The sequence below is a fragment of the Helianthus annuus genome, chromosome 13 (assembly GCF_002127325.2).
Source record: "Helianthus annuus cultivar XRQ/B chromosome 13, HanXRQr2.0-SUNRISE, whole genome shotgun sequence".
In the NCBI taxonomy this organism is placed as follows: domain Eukaryota; kingdom Viridiplantae; phylum Streptophyta; class Magnoliopsida; order Asterales; family Asteraceae; genus Helianthus; species Helianthus annuus.
The window spans coordinates 152,532,706-152,553,850 of NC_035445.2; positions in this window are offsets into that span (position 1 = coordinate 152,532,706).

Sequence of the window (21,145 nt, forward strand, 5' to 3'; positions counted from 1 at the left end):
AGTGTAGGATACAAATGCCCTTATCCTACATTATATACGCGACTTCCATGGTCGTACACGTGTTCTGATTCGTTCTTCTTTCATAAGGTTAAATCAGACAATTCATTCAATCAGCCGAGGGCAAATTAGTCTATTCATTCAATCAGCAAGAAGTTCTTTACACCACCATCCCGGTAATTATGATTCGTATCAGTTTCAATTTTTTTCATAATTCTCAAACAATACATTGCAGTTTCGTTGTTCTGCGTTAGGGTTTGAATCAACTGTTGTTTTCAATGGAATCACATAGCAGGACCGGACAAAACATAGATATTGAGTTTGAAGACGCTCGATTGGTCGGTGATCAGGTTCAGTTATCTGCATATCAGAGTGTTACGATTGACGATGTTTTAAATTCTGGTTCTGCAAATCCAAATCCAAATGCAAATAAAAATACAAGTGGTGTAAATGAGTGTTCGAATGGTAATTTTTGTTAATTCAGATGTTTAAATTGTTTGCAGATGTGTTTTGTTTAATCGTAGTAATGATTTTGTATTATGATAATTGATTTGAAGGTTTTGAATGTTCATTAGAGGATAATTGATACGAAAACAAATTGTATAAGTTCGCATGTTATGAGTCTGACAATTCGCATGTGATGTTTATTATAAATGTTGATTTCGCAAGGTATAATATCATAAATCGCATGTTTAAAACATATTATCAAAATGATCATTTTCGCATGTTATGAGTCCAAAAATTCGCACGTTTCATTGTTCTTATGATGAAATTTTGGAGTTTTAATATATCGCCTGTTACGAGTTCGATAAATCGCATGCATTTTCTTTTTTTTATTTGATTATGTAGATGAAAGGCTTTATATTCCGGAGGTTGAAGCATCAGCTACACATGTGGTTGGAGTGCAATTTACCTCTCTCGAACAAGCATACGTGTTTTACCAAACATATGCTAAGTTAGCTGGTTTTTCTACTCGGAAAGGTGGTGAAGTACACATTGGTGGTATAACCAAAACTAAGTATTTTGTTTGTTCTAAAGAAGGACATAAGCCATTGTTTATTGACGATGCTTATTCGACGTCAAAAAAGCCATTCAAATCAAGGAATAGAGGGACCATTAGAACTAGGTGCAAAGCTCAACTTATGATTTGCTTGGTGGATGGTAGATCAAATACAGTTAAGAAATTCGTTGATGGCCATAATCATAAGTTTGTATGTCCACACGATATTCATATGCTGCCAGCATACAGGCAATTGTCAGATGTCCAAGAGGAGATGATACGGGAACTAGGCACTCTAAACCTTGGACCTATCAAAGCTTTTCATATAATGAGGAAACGTTATGGTGGTTTCGAGAATGTTGGCGCCACTGTCGATGATTGCAAAAACTTTAAAACTCGAATTAACAACTATATAGGATAATATGACGCTGACATGGTGACAATAGGTTGACCAACAAAAAACAATATTTAGTTGATTTTTCGGTTGAATATTCTATTGATGAGGACAAACGGTTAACTGGTTTGTTCTGGGCTGATGGGTTATGCAAGTGTAACTTTATGGAGTTCGGGGATGTGATATCGTTTAATGCAACTTTCAAAACAAACAAGTAAGTGTTACATAAATGCTTTTTATATTTTCGCATGTTATATGATTTTGTAAACTGGCAATATGGCATGTTAATATACATTGAAATTTAGGTGTTGAATATATCGCATGTTTTAATATCTATTTCGCATGTCATATTTTGTCTATTTCGCATGTTATACTGTCTATTTCGCACGTTTTAATAAATCATGAATTTTATTGAATTTCAGGTACAAGATGGTGTTTGTTCCGTTCACCGGGAATGACAATCACTGTCGAAATGTAATCCTTGGAGCTGGGTTGTCGGCATCGGAGAGCATTGACTCTTATAAATGGCTTCTCAATTCATTTGTAAAGTCATTTTAACGAAAACCAAAGGTTGTAGTGACGGACCAAGACCCTGCGATGAAATAGGCTATTGAGGGTGTTTTTACTACAGCAGACACAGATTATGCATGTGGCACATAATGAAAAAAGTGGCAGATAAGGTATACTATGCTATATTGTCTTTCGTTTGCATTTTTTTATACTGTATATCCGTTACATGCTGATATGAAAACCATTTATCGGTATAGGTTGGACACGAGTTGTGCAACAATGATGACTTTAAAAGGAAGATGTACGATATTGTATGGACTGATTCTATTGAGCCAGAAGAATTTGAGAGACAGTGAAAGTTGGTAATGATTGAGTAGGGTCTTACAAAAAATAAATGAATTGATGATATGTTTGTGATGAGATCCATGTGGATTCCGGCTTTTTACCGGCACGAGCCAATGTCTGGACTTATTAGAACAACTTCGAGATCAGAGAATGAGAACCATTTTTTTTTGCTAGGTGGCTAATTCACAATTCACTCTTGTAGAGTTTATGAATCATTTTGACGGTTCAATGGATGTCCAAAGGTTCAATCATAGAAAGAGTGATCATATTTCAAGATATATTGAGCATGATGATTGGAGCAAAACTACTTTGGAAAAAGATGCTGCTAAGATATACATCAGGTCTATATTTTCTAATCAGCAAACAGAGATATATGGAACTATTACCGAATGTTTGCCAATGGACACCAAAATCGAGGGTCCCCAGATAAGAATATCGTTGAAAGACTTTAAAGCTCATGGAGATGGGTTTTTTAGAGGTAATATATTTTTAAAACATGCGATTATTGAAAACTCCCATGCGAATTTAATACAGAACATGATTTACAATATACAAGATGAACGCATGTGATTTTAAATTACTTTAAGAAAATGATTTTTTTAGACATGCGAAATTGTTCACATACACATGCAATTTTACTTTTTATTTTGTTCTTTTTTTTTGTTTGTGTAGGTTTGTTTCAAGAATCTTGAAGAAGATGTAAATGCACAAGCTAGCTGTCTGCGTTTTAAACAGTATGGGCTTCTATGTAATCACATCTATTTTCTTTTTAGATGTATGGTGTTAAAGAAATTCCAAACAAATATGTTATGAAGATATGGACAAAAGATGTGGTTCCGAATGAATTAAATGCCACGTTTGATGTAAAGGTGGATGCTAAGGGTGAGCAATACAAGGCTAAACAGATTGCTCGCGAAATCATGTACACATGGGAGTATTTGGTTAGCAATTTGATTACCGACCTTGGTTAACTTGTTTTAGTTAGGATCAAATGAAGCAGATTAAAGAAAAAGTTGGTCAGAGTCGTATAACCAAGCAGATTGATCCAAAGATTGACCGGTTTTCAAAGTTGATTGGTTATCAACAACTAGTAACTAATGCACCTTCTACTGTCCATGTGCCAGCTAGTATAAGAAACAAAGGTTGTGGCTCGCATAAAAGGATTAAATAGAAGAAGGAACAAATGATCAGCCACAAAGGAAAAAAGGTCAAGGACATGTAGTGTATGCAATGAAAAAGGTCATGATATTCGGACTTGCGAGATACTGAATGGCAAACAAAAAAAGAAGATAAAGGGAGTCCAAATTGAAAAAGATCCCAGGCACAAAGTCAATGAGGTCGTAGACGACGAAGAGGAAGATGAGTTTGAAGATTACAGTGGAGGGAGTGATGATGGCAGTGAAGAAGATGTTTGGGTAGAGGTTTCAGAGGATGAAGATTAAATTTTTTAATTGTACATGCAATTTTACACCAGAAACATGCGATTTAATACACATGAGTTTTTAATATACAAACAGGCGATTTTAGTATGTAAACATGTGATTTCATATGCATCAGTTTATAAGTAGCTAAACATGCGATTTTATTGTGTTTTTCATTTTATGACATGCGATTTGAGTTATCTTGTATTCGTTAGGAACATCCAATATATATGTATTTCATTCATGCAATTTATATAATAACTAGCCATCAGATGTTTTTCAAAAGATGTATACAAAACATAAACATAAAGTTATTGTTATTGTTTAACACAACTAAAGACTATAAAATGATAAAGAGAAATCTAGTTACTTGAAGCAAAGATTTTGTCACGTTTAGCCGAGCTGAACTCCATATTCTCTTTCACTGTCTTCATGTCACACTCTGACTTTTGCGGAAGCGTATGATGTGTGACTTGTTTAATACCATTACATTCAATCATAATAAACAACTACATGATCAAAACGATGTTCATCCATTCATTAAGTTTAAAGTATTACAAACACCATTTATTTAAGTCTTAAACACAACCTTCGACTAAGTTACAAATCAACAAAAGTGGATGACAACTAAACTGGGAATTTACTTCTAGAAATAACACCAGCGCCCAAGATCCAACTTGTTACCTGAAATACATGTAATTTTGGAAAAATCAACAAAAGTTGAGCGAGTTCATGTGTTTTGTATGAGTACCGAAAAACTTGTAAACCTTTGAGAAACTCCTTTGAAAACAGGTATGAAAAGCATTTATGAACAAATCAAATTAAGGTTTTGCAAGGACATTAAAATATGTGAAGACATAGGGAGCAGTCGAAATGAGTAGGCTTATACCCTCGTCGATTCCCTCGACTATGTCGAATTCCCCTTCGACTATGTCAATTTACGTTGACTATGTCAATTTACCTTGACCATGTCAATTTACCTTGACTATTTTCGATTTACCCCGACTGGGACACCGAAGCACTCAAGTGGTCACATGAGTACCATGAGTGGGCTTCGGCCGTACCCGTTAGATCTAACCTTCGTCCCTAATTTTGAATTAATGGCATTTCAAATTCGATCTATGCTCACATGATCTAATTAACTCACCCGTTTAAACATTCGTAACATGTATTCTATCCCCTAGAGTTATAAAACCAAAAACACTTAAAGAAAAGGGGGTCATGAACTCACAAGTTTGCGTTCTTCAATCCAACGTAACTCAAGCTGCTACTAATGTGCACAACTACCTACAACGTACTACGGTCTATTAGACAAGCGGGTCGTGCCTTGACTTAGTATTAGTTAGTGTCTTTGAGTTACGTTTCTTAGTGTCTTCAATATTATTCCATGTTATATAATTATTTGTAAAAATAATAAATATTTTAACTTAAATTATATCTATTAAATTTTGGAATAATTGTTAAAACAATATATTTTAAGTTGATACTTTTCAAGTATTTATACGTGTATTTCCTTCCCAATGATGGGTGTATTTGCATTCATATTCTCATACTTGTATATTTTTGCCATGTATTGAGCTCGTATTCCGGAGTGTATTTATACGTACGAGAATACGTATTTTCTTGTAATTGTTAAGTATTCATATATTTATTTTTGTATTAATTTTTCTGGAATATTATCTCTAATAAAAGTTCATCAATATATATTTCCAAAATATATACTTTAAGAAATGTTATTTAAAATTCTCCGTTGGCAAAAATATTTGTATTTTCATATGAGTTCCAAAAAGAATATATTTTCAAGTCTAACTTAGAATATATATATATATATATATATATATATATATATATATATTTATATAAACTTGTTTTCCTCCAAAAATGATATATTAATATGAGAAAATATATCTTTCACCCCAAAAATATTGTATTTCATGTTTGCTTAAGAAATATACATTTCTCCCAAAAATATTACATCTTCTAATAATTCCATGAAAATATATATTTTCATTCACCCAAAATAATATATTTTCCTCTTGTCAAAAATATGATGTAACTTTGTAATAATTGTAAAGATCATATTTTTGTATCCTTTGGTATCCAAAATATTATTTACCAAAATATACACATGAATATTATTCTAGAGTATTTTGTTAGTCATATTCCATAGTTCGGTTTAACCAATATTTTGTGTATAACTTGTATATTCATATTCTTGAAATTTTGGTAATATTTTGGATTGTAATTTTTGGGTATTTTGATGAGTTATATTATTCCAAGCCCTAAAATAATATAACTAACACACATAATGTACAAGTAATCACACAATTTGTGCCATCTAAATATATATCCCTAAATATATACTTAGTCACTTTTATTTATCAAAAACAACCTCCAATGTTTGTAATTTTTGTAGCAAAAACTATTGCAAATTTTATATGAAAAACCATGGTTAAAATTTACTTACAAACACGTTTTTAAAAATATTTTTCTAAGTGTTTAAATACAACAAAAATTTTGCCATAGTTTCCCCTTAAAAGATGGAGGTTTCCATGCTTTCAAAGCATATCATTTTCTTTTAAAATCATCATCAATCATCAACAACAAAACAAGACTTACCATATGCTTTAAATACGCAATTTACAATTTGACGTGAACTTGAAATTTTGTAAAAAGTTGTAGTAACTTAGTATGCTATTTAGTTGGTTAAGTTACCCTTAAAAACATAGTTTATAGTTTATAACACTCATTCTTGGAGATTTTAGTTCTTCACAACTTGTATGAAGATTTTCTAAAAATATTTCTTCTTGTATTTTTCTTGTTGACGATATGTTTCTAGCTTTGATTTAACACTTAGAATATGTTTACTTCTTTTAAACACCATGATCAGGTTAAATCTTGTAGTAAGCTTTAGTTTCTTGAAAATATTATTCTTGAAATCTCTTATTTCCAAGACTCTTAAGTTGTAGGAATAATCATCATACATTAAAACAAGTTTATTTTCAAGTTCATGATTTACATTAAGGATGATCATTACAAATTTCTCAAAATCTATCCTTACACTTGCTAGATCATGTGTTTAATCGTCATCTAGCAAGGTTCTTATGATGATCAACATCATAAACACAAGAAATCATCATTCAAGTATACTACATACACTTAAAACAACTTCATCTTCATGTTTTAGAGCTTTATGTTCATGTTTATGCTTATGTTTCTTCATGATCTTTATGTTTAACAACTTATATCATCTTTTAACCAACATAATATGAAGTAAAATGAGATCACAAGAGTCTTACTACTAGCACAAGGCTAGGGATGATCAAGAGAAGAAATGAGGTGGATAAAAGCACTAGAGAGAGATCCTTCCAATTCTGTTGCTTGCAACCTTCTTAGATAGGCTCCATACACCATAGAACAAGCTTGGAAGTGTTGTATGATGGATGAAAATGGATGTATGGGTGCTAGGGGGTGTGGCCGTGAGCTATGGAGGAAGAGGAGAAGTGTTTTGTTGGTTGAAGATGATGAATAATAAATGTATTATTTTAGTGGTTTTTATATAATTCTAGTGGCATATGGCATCTTATGTTGGAATATACTCCAACAAAATCTTATAAAATATAAGAAAGAAATCAAGTGTGGGACCCATGTCCCCTAACTGGCCATCAAATGGGGGGGGTAAAGTGTAAATTTAATGGTTAGTTACTTGATTTAGTTGGAAAGTAATGGTGCTAGTTAGGTATTTTATGTATTTAATGTTTATGAGATGTGTTATGATGTTCGGTGACCATAACTAGCTTTGTAACACTAAAACAATGCTTTTAGTAAGAATTTTATGTTTTGGGTAGTGTTCGGTTGTTCGTTTTGTTACTGTTCGTTAAAGTGCTAAATTGCACAGTTTAGTGTGCTTTATGTTGCATTTTATGAGAGTTTCGGTTCCCGACACTTAGTAAAGTATTCTGGACCATTAAGCCACTTTTCTGCATTATATTTATATTGCTGAAAATTGCTGAATTTGTTTATTTACTGCAGAATTCTGCAGTCTTAGTGTGTTTCTGGCACTTTCCGGTACTTATGTCATCACTAGGAAGGCAGTATTGTAATCCCTACGTTCCTACACACCATACTAGTGTATCACTTGGTCCTGGGGCTCATGTTGTGTCTTAACATCATGTATGTCTAAGTACTGAACTCCCGTCAGTACTTCTAGTTTGTCTGATAAATGTGCCAACTCTGTTCTATGCACTAATAGAGCTATATTTTGTTGCATGTGGTAATGATAAAAGTCTTGCAACATGAAATGCCATTGTATGTGTGACAACCCGAGATTTCAAGACCTTTCCTTTAATTGTTGCCTATTTCGTATTCATGTTTTATACCCTGTACTTTGGACCATGTGTATTATCGAGGAATGGTTTTAGTATAAGTTTGGTGATTTTATGACTGTTACTTAATAAAACCTTTAATGAAAAAACCCTTTTAACTCATTGCTCGACGAATAACTGTTCGACGAAACATGAAGTGTTTCATCAAGGATTGTTCGATGAAACATAGGTTTCGTCACTAATGGATCTTTCGCCGGCCCAATCTCTATCGAAGCCCAGGAGAGGCCCAGCTGACTGTTCGACTATATATGCATGCACTAGGTTACGAAACACTTTTTAGAAAACCCTAGCCTACTCTTGGGAGTGCGACGACAGTTCTTTTCTTTGTAACCTCTTCCCTCTTGCGAAATCTTTCCCCTGTGATCAAACCGTTCGATCTCGCGGTTAATGCATTATCTTTATTATTAGATTGATTGCTATGCATTGGTTGATGATTGTTATGTGATGTTTATAATCTATTTTGGATATAGAGTTTTTGAAAATCATGCTCATATGTTGTGATAAGTAGGGTGTTGATAGTTTATTGATTTACCAGTTAAGACTAGAATATGCAGAATGATAATCAAGGGTTGATCGAATGATTGTATGTTAGTAATAATGATATGAATCTATAAATTGTTAATGCCTTGTTGTTGTATGTGACCGATAATTTGCAACTAGATGATTGATCGATGATCATGATTGGAATTGTTGTGGATGATTAGAGATCTAGGAATCGTGAAACTGTAACCATGTGAATCTGTAACTGTTTGACGAAACATGGTATGCTTCGCCACACTATATCTCGACCAAACATGCTGTGTTTCGTCACATGTTAAGTCGACGAAACATGTGTATTTTCGTCACATGTCAACTTGACGAAACACATGGTGTTTCGTCATATGGGTATTTCGCCGGGAAGGTTTTTGCATGGACGGTAGGTTATGATGCTTACATAAATTGCAAGTATAATGGTGAATGATTATGTTAATAAGACCATGGTATCTATTGTTAATGATCTTTAATTATAATTAAGTGACATGATTTGGTTCTTTCACCTAGTACACTTAACTGTTAAGTATTATTACGAAACATACACGCGAACTGTGGATTTGAATGAGTTATGTAACTGCTATGTGCTATTCGGGAATCACTGTGTGAAATGCATATTGTCATTTATATGTGAACCTTGTGAATGTAAACTAACATCACATACGTGAATACCATAGGCTGTGACTGTTTAAGTTTGAACAAGTAATTAATCATACCGAGCAAACCAAGGTGAGTTCACTGCTCTTTTTTCCAAGCATGCATCCCGGGGAGGGATATCGGGTAACGTTCCGGGGAGAATGTCAGGTTATTGGGATGTTGGTTATTGCACTTAGTTTTATCGATAAGTCCCATTACATCTACCGATTAGTTGCCGGGGAGGCAACGAGGTTATTAGTTGATAGCGCTATCAGGTTTGGCACCCTCACACCGTATTGGGGAGGACGGTCGTGAACGAATTACCTTAACCACTTGACCAATGTATGATAGAGCATTGGGGTTTGGACAAATACATCTAGAGCCATCTGCGGTAATCGAGTTAATAACAACATCAAATCAAATCATTGAATTGTCTTACACTCATATCTGGTAACTAAAACGTATTAACAAACTTTGAACTCACCAGCGTCGTCTGACACACTTGTCTGCATGCTTGCAGGTCGTTAGATACTTGATTATGGACTTGCTATCTGGGAGTGCTGGAGTGGTCATGGGTCGGGACTCTTGGATACATGCTTCGTTGATTATGAACACATGTTTTGAAACAATTGATTTACAATTTACATTATACTTCCGCTATACGTTTACTTCGGTTTAACTTATGACTTGGATTTATATATTGAAATGAATGGAATGTTTTATTTAAATATTATGAGTAGTTCAATGCGATTGGTGGCTTGGATCCTGGTACGTCACACGCCCCGCGGTGATTCCACTTGTGGTATTTTGGGGGTGTGACAGTATGTATATAACAAAAATCAGAAATTCAGTCGTCTTATAAATTAGATCATGCACAGTCATTAAAGCACATATTACTGTCTAATTATTGTACGGAATGTATGAAAAAGTGCCAGTTGTCACACTTCAGATCATCACTCAGGAAAGAGAAGGCTAAGTCATCAGTTCAAGATTGTTCCTTGATGTGATCCAATGCGGCATCTCTGAAGCTCGATGGTGGTTCTTCAAGGAGTCACTCCCACATGCTTTGATTTTTCTTGATTTCTGCAAGAATCTTCCCCTGCACATCAAGAATCAAGTGAGAAGAGTTGACATCGGTGCTTATTTCTGTCAACGTGTGAGTTGACAATAGTTCCTTTATTGCAATGTTCTTTATTTGTTCTGAATCTCCAAAAGACATTTTTATGTGTGCTTGTGTTTGTTGTCTTAATATGGAAGGTTGTTATCCCTGTGTATTTTATATTAAAATAGTAAATTTATTATGTAGCTAGAGTGGTAAGTTCAGTAGTATTTATGTTAAAAGTGATCACGACAAGTCACAATACAGTCACGTCGGTATTAAATTCATTTTTTATATAAAATAGTAAATTTATATTTATTTTAATTATCAATTCATAATTTCCTATTTCTGCATTTCAATCAACGTGGACATAGTTACATGAAATCATCAGCATCATTTTTTTAAATTGCATGCGATTCAAAAAGGAATTCGCAAACTATAAGAAACCACAAACAATATCCTTTTTTATTAAATCGCATGTGTCTAATAACAAAATTCGCACACTATAACAAACCACAAACAATATCACTTTTTTAAATTGCATGTGTCTAAAAACAGAATTCGCACTCTATAACAAACCACAAACAATATCACCTTTTTAAAATCGCACGTGGCTGGATACAGATATCGCACACTATAACAAACCACAAACAATTCTTTTCGCATGTTTTTAAAAATCAACAACCATTCTTTTGTTTTTCAATTGTTTTTCGTATGTTCAAAATGAATTTCGCATATTATAATGTTCATCCTGGATCATCTTCATCGATAGACGGTCGATCGATGTTAATGTAGTTCAGAACATCTAAATTAGCAGATATGAAATTGCAGAAGGGAGAAGGAGGTTTGTGAATAAGAATCTTACGTTGTTGTATTTGATTCAGGGTTCGATTTTTGATTCAGGGTTTGATTTATTGAATATAAGATTTGAATCTTCGTCATTTACAGAGATTAAGATATCGTAATGATGATTTTAACCTTTTTATAAGATTTGAATACATTAATATGATTAATTTAATGATTTAAATTAGTTTGATGGATTAAAGAGTACGTAACGTAGGATAAGTGGTATTGTACGTTAACCAGCCTATATATATATATATATACATATATATATATATATATATATATACATATATATATATATATATATATATATATATATTGGGCCAAGATTTAGGGAAAACAAAAAAAGTGTGAGAACAGTGAGAATGCTTATGGATCGTCAGATCAAAACAATCTATGGATTAGACTGGCGCGGTGACGTTTTCGTAAATAACATCAATTTTATTACGTGGACACGCTTTATTAAGGGTAAAAAGGTCCTTTGACTTCTCTACACAAAACGCCAAACTCATGAATAAAACGGCCCTTACTTCTCGCCTTAAAATACAAAGTACATATCATCCTAATCTAAACGTCATTAAATATAGAACGCCAAACTTTGTTTTTGAACGATAAAGCTGAACAAATAGTAACTGAAACGACGGAACTTAATTACTAGCATTTATTATAATGAAATCCCACCTAGAATACACGCCATAAACATCCAATATAAACAACATCTTAGACCTTCCAATAACCACACCAAATCCAAAACGCCATATTTTACTATATACCGTTCATCTTAAAAATGCCAAAAAACCCAAACATCAAAGATTCCAATCGACATTTCTTTGACATACACTATTTTCTTAGTAAACTTTCACTCAATGTGATGGGCAAAATCCTTATGTGGGATATTATCCATCTCATTGAGCAAAATCTTATTAAGTTTATCATCAATATAAACGCCAAAACATACAAAAACCCAAATTGCAAAACGCCAATTCTGGGAGATTCAGTTTTGTTCTCAATAAAGCTTGGCTGAATGGGGTGGACAACATTGTTAGACATCTTTCTTAACTGAGGATTAACATTGTTGTCCATCTCATTTAGCAAATCATTATTGAGGTTAGCATGACCAAAATCAGAGATTTAAAGTACTTTTATTAAGTGGCGTTGTTTTTTTCTTTGGCGTTTGGTTTGCGTGTCCAATCTTATATTGTTTGTTATGTAACTTCCAAGTAACATGTTATGAACAATAAGTAGAAAAAAATGGAAAAAATGCTATATAAGAGATATAAAACGCCAAATTCCAATCTGTATGTGTTCTGTAACAATGAAAAATACAAAACACAAAACACAAAACTACTCTTCACTTGCTCTCGAAGACCTTGTAGATTTTCTTTTATTTACGACCTTTTTGCTTGTCGATGCGTAGTGTCCATAGCCTTTGCAATTACGACACTGCTTTCTTTGGCCCCGGGTTTCGACTTTGATTTCGTTTCCTTAATTGTTATCTCCTGTTTAGATTTCAGGCGCTTCCGAGATCCAGAACCTTTGAACTTATACCCAACAGGAACCCTTATCAGATTCTTATCGTTTTTATATTGGCCGGTTATCTCCGCAAATCTATCCCTAGTAGTAGTAGGAGGAGCAACAATCTGCAATCTTGAACCTTCTTCATATAATATTGAACATGATCCTTGTATAAGGATAGGTCCTCTTTATTACCAGGTAAACGGTTCAAAGTATACTCCATTGATAAAATAATCTCTCGCATCAAACTTTGCACATCGTGATCAAGCTCGGTCATATATTAACGACTAATTGAGTATTCGGAAGAGCTGTTTGGGGAAGCCTCTTTTCGCCATCTATTCAAAATATATTGTTTTGGAAATTCCCTAATATCCAAACTTCTCAAAACATAGAATATATGTCTACATAGCAAACCAAACTGCTTAAAACGTCTGCATGAGCAACTTCATGTGCAATCAAACTTACGGTACAATACCTAAAAAAAACACCAAAAACAATATCTCTATAACACCATGCAGTGAATGTTAGTATAAAAAAATTTAAAAAAACACAACAACTGGATAAAAAACAAATTCAATATTATAATAGAATATGATAAACGCCATATAAAAAACAAAAACGCCATTGTTTACCTCAAATAAGGATGTACAAGACTGCTGGAAATCGTTTATGTAAAACTTAACAAACCCATCGGGATGATCTTCGTAACGTTGATTTATGCAATCCGCAATTCCTATTAGCTCAGCTTGAACGTCATGAAAAATATTTTTCGTGTATATGTCAGTAGCTTGGCCCTCCAACACTTGGTAATTACTTTGTATCGGTGCTTATTAATTTGGCAGCAAAAATGAGACATTAGGGTCGTAGTTAGGAAATAAATTTCTGAGTTTCAAAGCACCAAACTTTTGTATTAAACAAAATGGGATAAAACCCATGTTTCATTCATAATATTTTAATAGGGATAAACCCTAGTTGCTGAAACATAAACTTTTTATTCAGGTAACTTTATAGCCACTTTCTTTAAGCCTTCAGTTCTCCATAGTTGATTTCTTATAACTTCACATTAAGTTACCTGAAACGCGTTTTAAAAATATTTTATCAGCAAGAAATACCGGCGAGTACATTCCAATTTATGAAAACATATTGTTATAACTTCACAGTATTAAGAGCGGTTACAATGTTTATATATAACAAAAAACTCCAAGTACTTGTCACTCGACGGATCTGTGACTATGGTCATATCACACATTGGCTACCCCTGTCCAATAGTGAAGGTTATCAAGTAGTGTATACAAAACCCCATAATACCGACAGTATTTTGTAGAATACAAAGACTTAATCACTGTAAGTATAACTGAAAACATTTTAGATTCTGTAACACAGTTTGGTAGAAAAAGAGAATGACTCACATTGCAAACTTATGTTTTTCTACTGGCTTCCTGGTGATATTTCCTGATTATTTTATTTATTTTCTATTAAAAACATACAATGCTCGCGTGTTAGTAAAATAACCCAAATCACATTAGCCATACAACACGAGACAGAAGCCCAACAGACTTAGTCAGTCAGAGCCTTAACATGCATTGTTGGGTCCTAGTTCAATCGAGTAGAGTAACGAATTAGTGATCGTGGGTAAAAATACTTACAACGGGGCAGAGCTTCATGTTTTAGGGGGTATTTTGGCTATATTTTCGGATTATAGAGACAGTGAGAAAGAAAGAAACTGAACAATTGAAAAGTGCGGGTTGCTACTCAATTTATTCGAAATTTCGGGGTCTCTCGCGCCCGCCGACCTGTACCCTTTTTCCTTCCGCGCCCTGCGAGTGGCACACTAGCTACGGCTAGGGTTGTTGAGTCACACCTTAGGCCTAACACGTGTGTGACACGTGGTAACATGGGTGTCCGGTAAGAAACAGGCCTGTCGCGCCCCGCGACACACCCGCTGGATCCTGTCACGACCCGCGACAGAGTAATGATTAGGATTTTATTTGTTTTTTAATAAAATTAGGATTAGACGGGTTGGTTTTCGGACATACGGGTTAATTTAGGGTGTTTTCGAGGGTTGTTATAATTGCTTTCCACATCGAATCTAAGGCCACCCGATTTCTCAAAGCCATTCGTCATTGAATGTGACGCTTCATCCGACGGGGTAAGGGCTATACTATCCAAATAAAAGCATCCAGTGGCCTATTTCAGCATAGGGTTCTCCCCTTCTAATAGATTCAAATCAGCTTATGATCGGGAGCTCCTAGCCTTAGTGTTAGTGGTACAAAAGTGGAGTCATTATCTCCTTGGCCGCCGCTTCATTATTCGTACCAATCACTACACGCTAAAGTTCTTACTCCAACAACGCATTACTACCACTGCACAACAATGTCTCTTAGTAAAGCTTATGCCTTATGATTTCTATATTGTTTACAAAGCTGGTAAAGAAAATAGAGGCGCCGATGCATTGTCTCGTCGACCTATTCTAGTGAATTGTTAACGTTGGTTATCCTTTACTGTGTTGAGGTGGCTTAAATTAAATCGGGGCTGCAACTAATCCAATTACCAGTGAGATATTCAACAAAGTACAAGCCGATCCATCTTTTGTTGCAGGCTATTCAATTGTCGAGTAGTTCTTATTTGACAAAGGTCATTTGGTGATACTAGAGGTCCCTAATATCAAAATCAAGCTATTACACAGGCACAAGACACCCCAATTGGAGATCACAGAGGATTTTTGAAGACTCTTAAACACCTATCCACACGTTAATTTTCTCCAAGAATGAAAAAAGAAGTTCGAAATTTTGTACAACAATGTATTGTTTGCGAACAAAAAAAATAACAAACTTTATCTCCAGCAGGTTTGATTCAGCCTTTACCTATTCCAAACCAGGTTTGGGTAAATATCTTCATGGACTTCATTGTTGGGTTACCACATTCAAACCATTATGATACAATTCTGGTGGAGGTTGATCGTCTTAGCATATATGCTCATTTTTATGCATATCTCATCCTTTTATAGCCAAGGGGGTAGTTGCACTCTTCTGTAAGGAAATCATTCGGTTGCATGGGGTTCCCCATTCTATTATTTCTGACCTGGATGTCGTTTTTCTTAGCAATTATTGGCAGGAGCTTTTTCATTTGAGCCAAACTACTCTTCAATTGAACACTAGTTACCACCCCAAAAGGATGGGCAAACCAAAGTTTTGAACCTATGCCTTGAAGCTTAATTGCGGTGTTTTGCCAGTGAACAACCTAAAAAATGTAGTACATATTTACCTTGGTCCGAGTATTCCTACAATACGGGGTATCATACTTCAATAGGTATGACTCCTTTTTTCCATTTTGTATGGGAGGGAACCTCCTTCATTATTCCCTTACGCTATGGGTGACACTAAGAACACATAAATGGAATAACAACAACTACTGGATAGAGATGAGATGATAAGGCTCCTACAACACAATTTAAAGAAGGCCCAGGATGAAGAATTAGGCCAATCTCAAGCATCGCGAATTATCATTTCAGACTGGGGATTATGTCTTTCTCAAAATTCAGCCCTACCATTAAAAAAGTTTGGCCAAACACCGCCATGAGAAATTGCAACCATTTTTTTATTGGACCATATAATATAAAAAGAACCATTGGCCTAGTTGCTTATGAGTTGGAACGTACCACTACTACTCAAATTCACCCAGTATTTCATATATATATGCTCAAACTAACTCATGGTTCATTCCCATCAGATCCACTCACTCCATTGCCGATTACCAAAGACTGGGAGGTTGATTTACGACCACATTCTTTTCTTTCTCATAGGTGGATTTCAGAAGCTCGTCATCCGGTTCTGGAAGTGTTGGTCTCCTAGTGCAATCGTCCCATGGAGGAAGCCACATGGGAAACTTATCATTTGGTAGCATAGCAACTCCCAACATTCCGCCTTGAGGACAAGGCATTTTATCGGGAGGTAATTATGATAAGACTTCGATTAAGGTGAATGAAAGAAGAAAATGGAATGGGGTCAAAGATGCCAACATGGGGCATTTGGGTTATGTTTTTGGGTCTGAGCTGGATCCACTGGGTCAAGAAGAATTTAATGGGAAACTGGAAGAGTGGGGAGAATTTACTATGCCTATTATCAGCATGAAGATGGAAGAATGAGGAGTTGTCCATATGCCTACTTTTATGAGAAGTTACTAAATGTCGTGGGTATTTATAAGTAGGCTTCTCACTTTTGTATTCTCATTGTTGTTTTTCGTTGTCAAAGGTTGTGTAATCGGAGACCTTGCCCCTCTAGAATCGGGTCGATTATCTCAATTTCAATAAAAAGTTCCTTGCTTGAATCTTTGATCCTATCATCCACCTTAAAATTTATAAAAAAACTTTGTTTATTTATTGAGATTCAACATTTGTTCATTCACCTTAGGATTTTAACAAACTTCATTTATTTGTACATGTGCATGTGCATGAAGATGTCCATGTAGAAGTTCTACAAAGGTGTGTTTCCCACATATAACCTACGTGTGTAGAAAATATTGTAAATTTTGATAAAAATATGAATAATTAATTCAATAGGTTTGAATAAATATCATATACACATTAGTCTATACTTTTTTATAAAAGGAGAAATCCCAGTTACATAGGAAAAGCTGATGTGGCAGCCATAGAGACTGCTCAACAATGTTTTTCTTATGTCATTATTGCATCAAAAGTCTTAATTTAAAATACATTTTAAATTCAAACCTTTACCCTTCATTTAAAAGTCAAAGTTTACACTTTATTCAAAATTAAAACATCTGCTCTTCAGACTTTCTTCAAACGTCTGCTCTTCATAAGAAAAGCAGACCTCTGGCTAGATTCAAAATTCTAGCTCCAGATTCAATATTCAAAATTCAAACCATATATTCGAACCCTATAAATAACATATATGAATCTGGCTCCACATTCAAATTTCAATTCATCTCTCTCACTCATATTTGCGAGCATCTCTCTCTCTCTCTCTCTCTCTCTCTCTCTCAAATGCATAGCTTTCATGATTCAGCTGGTTAATCTTCTATTACAGTTCTTTGTTCGAACATTTGTTGATTCTGTTTACACATTATCATTCCAATATCATTGTTCCAACATCGCCATTTCAATGAAGCTCTGTTTCACACATCAACGTTTCAACATGGATGTTGCAATATCATTGTTGCAACATCGTGAAAAGTTGCATGTGCTACCTTCTTTGATGAGAGAGTTGCATTGTTCCAACATCGTTAAATGATAATGAAGCATTTCTTATGTCACTCAGATTTCTCCTTTTATAGAAAGTATAGATAGATTGTTGCAACATCGTTGAAAGTTATATGTGTTACCATCTTTGATGGGAGAGTTGCATTTTAGGTTTATGGCTTATTTTTACTAACTGTAGTTATACTAATTTAATTTGATATGTGAAGAAACAAGTGTTTATAACGTTGATAGTTTTTATTAACAGTCACATTTTAGAGTATGTTAATATCCATATTGATAGTATTAAATTAAATACATATACATAGAAAGATATAAATATACTGAAATATGCATAAACTATTACACACTACAGTTAACACTTGCAAGGATTTGTAGACTCTCGCCTTTCTCCATGTGATTTCATTCTCTCTTTTGTTTTTCAGATCGGTTAGCATGTCGCAGATTTTTTGATCCTGTCTTAACAGTTATGACAAAAATGCTTCTGCATTCTTGTAGAAATCTGATGGATGAGAGTGGAGGATTTCATCAAGTAATGCTATGCTTAACCAGGTTTTGTTGTAATTATTGTCACTGATTATGCCGACTTTTCTGTTTAGTTCTTCATCTGATCTTTTTTCTTTGAGTAGACCAGATCGAGATTTGTTTTTTAACATCGCTGGTGTCTAACCAGTGGTAGAAGGATCTGTTTGTGATCTATATTTATGTTGTATTTACTGATTTTGATTTGTTTTTGATAGACAGTGATTTTTAAGACAATTTGTTAATGTTTTGAGTCAAACTAATAATCGGTCTTTTATAGTGTTTAAAACGCGTCTATGTGGTAAATGAAGAGGTTAATTGTAATTATGATAGCCTGTTTTTTTCTTTGAAGCTTTAAAATTTATCCCTTTGGTTTCTTGATATTTAATTTTTTAGTTTTCCAAACAAGCTGGAGTTTTGAAAGGTTTTTGCATTAAAAGGTTGTTATTTTGAAATATAAATTTATATGTTTATATTAAAATGGCATCATACACTTCTGCAGAGTCTAGAGTCTGATGATTTAAAGCAGCGCTTTATCAAGCAAATTGTTGGTCTGTTCACGAGAGAGCAGGTTTCCAGAAACCAGATGCGGATGCCTTCAACTTCCGTCCGTGACCTTTGTGTTGTCGGTAATATAGAGTGCTGTGATAGAAACGTTGAAGTCATGGCAATGCTCAAGGATATACATCGAGAGGTTCAGCAATCAATGGAGTTGAAGCTAAAATTTCTTAGTTCTTGTTGTTATTGTTAGATTTGAAAGTTTCGTTGTTCAATATGTTATTGTTGATATTTTAATGTCATGAGTAAATGAATAATTTTTAATCCTATTAATCTTTGTTGTCGCTTTTTATTTTTAGTTATTTAGTGTCTGAGTTTGATTTAGATTATGCTGATGTTGAATTGTGTGTGAACAGATGTTTGGTAAGTCAGTAGAGGTTTAATAGGATTAAAGGTCGGTTTAAGGTGAACAAATGAGTGCAAAGACAAAATAATGTATAAAATTTGATCATCAATAAGAGTTTTTTTTTTTTTTTGAAGAATTTGCTCTTCCAATTTACAAACACACCGGTATTTGCTATTGTAAAAGGTTTATTGTTGCTATAAAAGGTAAAAGAGAACATCTGCAGAAGAAGAAAGTCTGAAGAAGCAAAGGTCTGCTATGGCCAACAGATGTTAAAGAACATACAGATGATATTTAAATTATGCTGCTCAACAGAGGTCTTTATTGTAACAGTGGTTAGGCTAATAGCAGATGTTGGGAGTTTGTTAGGCTATTAGATGTTGCTCACTAGGTGAACATTGTAATTGTAATCTTTGTATAACCATGCTGCTGACATCATTCTTCTCATTCTTATAAAACAATTGTTTATCCTAATGACTGCTGATTACCAATACTGAATAAATTACCAATACTGAATAAATGAATGAATTTTAATCTTATTAATCTTTGTTGTCGCATTTTACATTTACTTATTTAGCAAGCATAAGTATTGTTATATATATTTTTGAATATCATCTGAGGATTGTAGACCGATATTGATGTAGATGTGTAATTGTGTTTGAGTTTGATTTAGATTATGTTGACGTTGAATTGTGTGTGAACAGATTTTGGGGAAGTCAACAGAGGTTTAATAGGATTAAAGGTTGGTTTAAGGGTGAACGGATGAGTGTAAAGACAAAATAATGTATAAAATTTGATCATCAATAAGATTTTTTTGAAGAATTTGATCCTCCAAATTACAAAGAGTTAATACTTGTTGTTGTAAAAGGTCGGTTGTAGCTAAAGTCTGGCAAAAGAGTGCATCTACCGATGAAGAAATGTCTAAAGTCGCAAAGGTCTGCTATGGGCCAACAGATGTTAACGAAAGACAAATGATATTCAAAATATGCTGCTCAACAGAGGTTTTCATAGTAACAATGGTTAGGCTAATAGCAGATGTTGGCAGTTTGTTAGGCTATTACATGTTGATCACTAGGTGAACATTTATAATTACAATCTTTCTATAAGCATGTTGTTGACACCATTCTTCTCATTCTTATGAAACAACTGTTTATCCTAACGACTTCTGATTTACCACTGCTGAAAACAACTGTTTTTGAAACCTCTGCTTCGCTAAAAATTCATCCACTGCTTAAAGGTAGCGTTTGTTGTCATAACTTCTGTTTATCCTAATGACTGTTGAATTAATATTTTTTCCAACGTCTGTTGTTGCCCAAAAGAGGTTTCCAAACAATTTGTCATCCATTATTAGAAGTGCTTAGGTTAAAACATGATGATGAAAGTATTCTTCTCATTCTTATGAGGAAAAAGTTTGTTATTCTGTTACATATATTTCCATTTCTATTCTATCTTCTTCCATTGTGATCATCTTAACTGTCATAACAAACTTATCTTATGTTTATACTAACGACTATTGACTTACGTTGTTCCTAACTTCTGTTGTTGTTGCCCGACAGAGGTTTCCAAACAACTGTCATCCATTATCACAAGAGAGGTTCTGACGTGGACAGGAGCCATCAGATATTTGTAACTACTGCCACGTCAGCATTCACTTAGTTACAAAAGTGTTGGTTATATAATTATTTTAAACATATTTAATTTAATATATTTATATATAGTATAAATATTACAATCTAAAAAAATATCCCTTAGTTACAAAAGTGTTGGTTATATACAATTTGTAATAACAATAATACTTAGACCTTACTTATATTAGTTAACTACACAT